Raw genomic sequence first — 6,044 nt, 5'->3', positions numbered from 1 at the left:
GTTGGGTCTATTAATGTGCTAGGTTCGCAAAGGGCACTCTAGGCAAAAAGTACAGCAAGTATAGTCACGAGTATGAAAGTGATGGCTGTTCCTGGATGGGCAAGAGGTCCAGAGGGACTGGGTCTCTGGTGCAAGAGAGCAGTGGGACTGGAAAGGGTTAAGCTGGGGCTTGGTTATGAAGGGCCTTAATGCTCTCCTATAGGGCTATTGGGAGCCAGTGTGGGGTTTAAAGCAGGGCGACACATCATGAGGTGTGCCGTAAGACAAAAGTGGCTGGGAAGCTCGTGGGGCAGGATAGATTGAAACCCTCCTGTCCCCCGCTGTCCCTGCAGGAAGCCCAGCGACAGGCTGGGGCAGTGGTCCAGGAGGGCCAGGGATGCTGTGGCCTGACTGCGTGGCAGCGGCAGTAGTAATGGCTGGGACGGATTCCGGAGGCAGCCTTGCCCTGGAGTGGGTATGCTTGACCTTGACGGAAAACACTGCGTGCGCTGCGGCTGCAGCTCACTCGCCTCCCCGCCCCTCCCCCGCGCCGCAGCGGACTGCGGCGGAATCCCGGCCCCTCGCCGGAGCCCACTCCCGCGCGGCTGCGGCACGCGAGGGCCGGGGGCGGGAAAGCGGGGGTGGCAGGATGGTGGGGATGCCAGTCTCCCCCAGAAGGCGAGGAGGGGAGGAGATGGGGAGGCTGGTCACGTGGTGCCGCCACTAGGCACAGTCCGATTGGCAGGTCCCGCAGCGGAGCCACCCGGGCTGCTTGGGTTTCCAGGCACGAAGCAGCGCCCTCCCCTCGTTCGAGGGCTCCGGGGTGTGCTGGTCTCTTGCGGAGGAGGGTAGGGTGGGGATGCTGCTCCCTCCGCGGGGTGTAACGCAGCCTGCTGCCTGGCTGGTCGCCACGGTCCTCACTGCATCTTGGGAGGTCTGATTATTGTCTCCGTGAGCACATCCCTTCTCTGCTTCTCTCCCGCCTTCCCACATCTGCCCCTCTTACTACCATGCTAGCTGGAGGCCAGCTTTGTTTAGACTGGCTGAAACAGGTTTCTGTTACTGGCCGCAATGTTGCAATTTGGGGTAAATCAATTAACCAGGCGGCAAAGATTAAAACAAATCCCACAGACACTTCCAGCCTCCACAAATCCAAACCGACATTTTTCTCTCTCCAAACTGTGCCTTCTTTTTGTCTTCATCTCTGTTTCAGGCAAGAAGCCCAAAAGCCATCTGTCTCACTGTCCTCCATCAAATCTATGACAAAAACCTATTAAATTTACCTCCAAAATAGTTCTTAAAACTCAGTACCCAGTGTTTTTCCTGATTTGTAACTATGTTTATTTGTGATTGTTTTTGTACAGTTTTTTCCACTGGACTGTAAGTGAGCTCCATGAGAACAGGGACCTTATCTGTTCTGCTCATTGCTGTATCACCAGCACCGTACCAGGCACATAGTAGGTGCTTAATAAGTGTTAACTGAAGGAACAGATGCACAGCAAGTACTGTACTAGGTGTGGAAAAGGGGCTCAGATTTTAAGATGAAACACACAGCTCTAGCCTCAAGAAGTCATCTATCCAACAAACCCACCCTGAGACCTTCTCTACACCAGGTGCTGGGGGGGACCAGTGCACAAGATGAGTAAGACTGCATTTCTACCTTCCCCCTACATCTGGGGAGGGGGGACCACACATGACTAACCTAGACAGTAAGACTCTGAAGTACTGGGGAGTCAGGGGTGGTGGCCCATACCAACCTCTAGAGTCAGAAGAGTTCAGGATTTGAAATATGATTGACCTCCAGGGCCAGCTTTGCTGCCTTCTGGCTGTGTGACCACAAGTCTCTTCTCTCTCTGAGGCTTCACCTCCTTATCTTAAAAATGGGGATAACATTCTTGGGCTGAGAGATATGAAAGCACCACGTGCCAGGTTTTATGACAATGTTGGGTGTAGGTGGATAACCGTACCTTCTCGTTTGCCCGGAACAGACTGATCGACACCTGTTGAACCAGGGCAATTGATAATAGCATTCTCTTTCATTCTCAAAAGTGTCCTGGGTTTGGACAGTAAATCATGTGGTCATCCTAGTAATAGGTGTGACACTGGTGTTATCTACATCATGCCCTGGGGACACAAGAGAGGGAGGGAGGTGAGTCTGAAAGTAGAAAGGGAGGTGGTGACCATGGAAATGAACCTGGAATTATGCATGGGATTACAAGCAGAGGGACTAGCATTTGCAAAGAAGCAAGATGCATGGAAGGAGATGAGGCTGGCAGTGGGAACTGTAGAAAGTTTTTTGTGGAGGGGTTGACATGAGCAGATGATTTCACAAAAGACACCAATTGAGGGGAGCTGGGGCCAAAGTCCAGGCAAGAGAGATGTTGAGGCCTGAACCAGAGTGAGGTTCCATAAGCACTTTGGAGTAAATAAGACTTGGATATGGGGCTTGGAGGACAGGTCAGAGGCAGGAGGACTTCCAGGTGGATGGGGAGGCCATTCACTGAGGCAGGTAGGGAGGGGGAAGGGCCAGGAAACCTAGGAGATAGGAGGCCACCCAGATCAGACTGACTAGGCCAGTGGCATTCACCATTCTGATCCAGAGGGAATAATTAGGGGTAACAACAGGTAGATCACTCCTGAGGCCAGAGGAAGGAGCTGGGGCCCAGCAGTATTCAGGTGACATCTGATCAAAATTAGCTTTCAAAGCAACCTGGAAAGGCAAGAGAAAGCCTAAAAGTAGAGCCTCAAGGAAAGAAAGGGCAGGCTTTCCAGGCCACCTCCATTGTACACATGGCTCTCCTTGATCAGAATGTCTCCACAGCGCCCTACTGCTGAACAGAATAAAGGCTGGAGTTCTCAGGCTGGCATTCAAGGCTCCTGGTGACCTGGCCCCAGCCTACCTCTGGTGAACACTTCATATTTTACCTGCTCATGTTTGACCCCTCCCTTCTTGTGAAAACATAAGAATTGCCCTTTCCCCTGGTCCACCATACGTTCCAATCATGGCATCCCATCCCCCATGGCCAAGGGCTCAGGAGCTGTAGTACTTGTCTCAAAGGGTTACATGAGCCCCAAATCACTTTTTTGGCCTAGGCTAGTTTACGTTGCGCTGCTTTTCCTTGCATCCAATGGAGTCATAATACAGAACCTTTCCATTTTCTCTTCTCTCACACAGGCTTTCAAACATTCTCTATTCCTCAGGCTGATCCAGCCTTTGTACCGCTATGCCTTTCTTTCAGGCTCCCTCAGTTAGGAATGTCCTTTCTCTTTCTTACAACTTGTCAACTCTAACTCATCCTTTGAGACCCAATCCAAAGGGCTCTTCTTCAGAAGAGCCATCCCTCACCACCCTCAGCAAGGCTTACCATGCCCTCCTCTGGCCTGTCACAGCTTTTTGTACATGACCTTATCACTTAGTATCCCAATGACCTGCTTTCTTGTCTGCAACCCCTATTGGACTGTGCTTCATCTCTATGACCATAGTGCCTGGCAAAGAGCCTTCCACAAAGTAAGTATAATAAATGTTTACTGAATGAGTGAATAGATAAGTGAGAATCCTTCTCTCTCATGTCATCTCCCTGAGTCACTGCTCAGCTTGTATCAAGTGGAGACACAGAGGAAAAAGTGGGAGGAATTGCTTTAGTCCCTTGATTCACGGGTGATGGATTCAGGAGACAAAACCCAGGAGAAATGGGGCCATAGCAAAGTCCAGTGGCATTTATGAGAGGTCAGTTTTCTGCCAAAGCACTGATGGTGGCAGCTTTGAGCTGAGGCAGAGTTTGTTTGGGAACCAGAGCCAAGAAAAGCAAACATTCGGTACATTGAGCTTTTCAGCAAGCTAGGATTCTGACAGCTGTTTCTGTCAGCTGCACAAGAGGAGGCATCTCAAAGCCAGCTGGGTCTGCCTGGAATCAGGGGTCCCCATCTCCTTCAGCATAATCTGACCCAAGGAACAAGGCAGACTTCTCCCCCATCTTTCATCCATATCACAGGCACACAGCTCCTCGAAGGGGGCTCTGCAACCGCTCAGGACATTGGGCACTGACAACAAAGTCAACAGTGATTATAGGGAACTGTGGCTGAGATAACATCACTTACTAAATAGTCCATGCCTCACCCCCCTCTACATTTCCCAGCCTCCTTTGCAATTAAACTGGGCCTGTATGACATTTTCTGCCTAGTAGTCTGTGAGTGGAAGTAACAGACTACTAGGCAGGCTGTCATTTCCAGGCTGAAGTATTGAATTGATGGTGCACAACCCTCCAGCTCTCTTTCCCCTATTGAGGCAATCCTGAAAGCCTTGGGTTGAGGTGGTACAGCCCAGACTTCTGAGTGACCCAGAGACTGCCTTGCCTCATAGCAGGCTTTGTATGAGTGGGGAAAATATATCAATGTGTTAAGGCATTGAGATATGAGTTGTTACCACAGCAAAACCTAGCCTACTCTGTCCAATATACAGAAGTTAATTGTTGTTTAGCCATCCAGCATCAAATCTCCTTCCTCCTTGAGGAGAAACATTTCTCCTCCTTATGGGACTCTTTGGTATTGCCAAAACCAGCGGTCATTTCTGTTCTTATCTTTCTTCATTTCTCAGCGGGATTTGTCACAATTGACCACTCCCCCCTGGAAACATTTTATCTAGGTGTCTGTGACATCATGCCGGCTTGAGTTTTCTCCTGTCTCACAACCCCTGCTTCTCAGTTTCCTTTGCTGGCTCCTCTTCCACTGTTTTACCTCATGAGTCTGAACTTTCTCAGGGTTTGTTCCTGGGGACCTTTCTCATGGTTTTAAATACCACCCATGAAAAAGACAGCTGGTTACCTTCCAGTACTCATTCCACCATTCTTTTTAACAACAGAGCACCGGGCTTCCCTGGTGGCGCAGTGGTTGAGAGCCCGCCTGCCGATGCAGGGGACATTGGTTCATGCCCCGGTCCGGGAAGATCCCACATGCCGCGGAGCGGCTGGGCCCGTGAGCCATGGCCGCTGAGCCTGTGCACCCGGAGCCTGTGCTCCGCAACGAGAGAGGCCACAACAGTGAGAGGCCTGCGTACCGCAAAACAAAAACAAAACAAAAAATAACAGAGCACCTATTTTTAGGGGCACATTGTGCCCAGTTAGAAAACTACATGTCCCAGTTTGGCCATGTGACGATGCTTTGGCTAATGAGATGTAAACACAAACGTGCCAGACTTTCCAGGTAGTCTTCTTAAAAGGAAAATAGTGTACCTTTCTTCTCTTTTCCCTCCCCACTGTCTGGAATGTGGACCATAATGAGGTGATCTTACGATTAGAAACCAAGTGCTGAGGATGGTAGAGCAGCCTTGAACTGCCTACTTTGCGACTTAGTTTTCACAAAGAGAGAAATAAATTTCTATCGTAAGTCATTTTTTTTCTTTTGTTATTTGCAACTGAGTATAATCCTAACTGATACATTCCCATTGCTGTTAAAGTGGCTTGCTTGCCTCGCATTTGTAAGTCTGAATCCAGATCTTCCCCCGGTCAGAGCAGTGGGGAACCAGCAAAAGAAAGGCACTTTCAGGCAGAAAAATGCTGGGCTTCCTTCTACAAATTGTAAGTAACGAAGCTACCGGGAGGTAAGAATGGGAGGTGGGCCTAGCAATAGTTTATTAGCTCACAGAGACCACTGAATGTTAGATTAAGGGATTTGGACTTTGTTCTATAATTCTCTTGCAGATAGGGGGACCCCATCTGTCTTATCTAGTAATGCCTCCACTTAACAGATGCTCAATGAATATACTCTTTATTAATTAAAGCTTAATAAACAACAACAAAAGAAGTGTTGGAAGGTGGACCAGCTTGGAGTCACCATCTGATTTACCCTTATCTGCTTTTTACAGATGGAGTAACTGAAGTATCATTTGCTGCAAGTGGCAATCGGCCCATCCTTGAGGAAAGGCAAACCGAAAACTCCACCTTATGGATGACGGGGGTCGGGGAGAAGGTATTGTAGCAGGAGGTCTAAAAAGCAGTTGGGTTACCGTCTCCTCAAGATGGAGGTCCTGGAATCACCTGACCCCCGAGGAGGCGGAGCTCCGCTCTAGC

Source organism: Delphinus delphis, chromosome 1 (genome assembly GCF_949987515.2).
Source record: "Delphinus delphis chromosome 1, mDelDel1.2, whole genome shotgun sequence".
Lineage (NCBI taxonomy): Eukaryota > Metazoa > Chordata > Mammalia > Artiodactyla > Delphinidae > Delphinus > Delphinus delphis.
The sequence above is the reverse complement of the archived record's forward strand: the minus strand, read 5'-3'. Positions refer to the sequence as shown.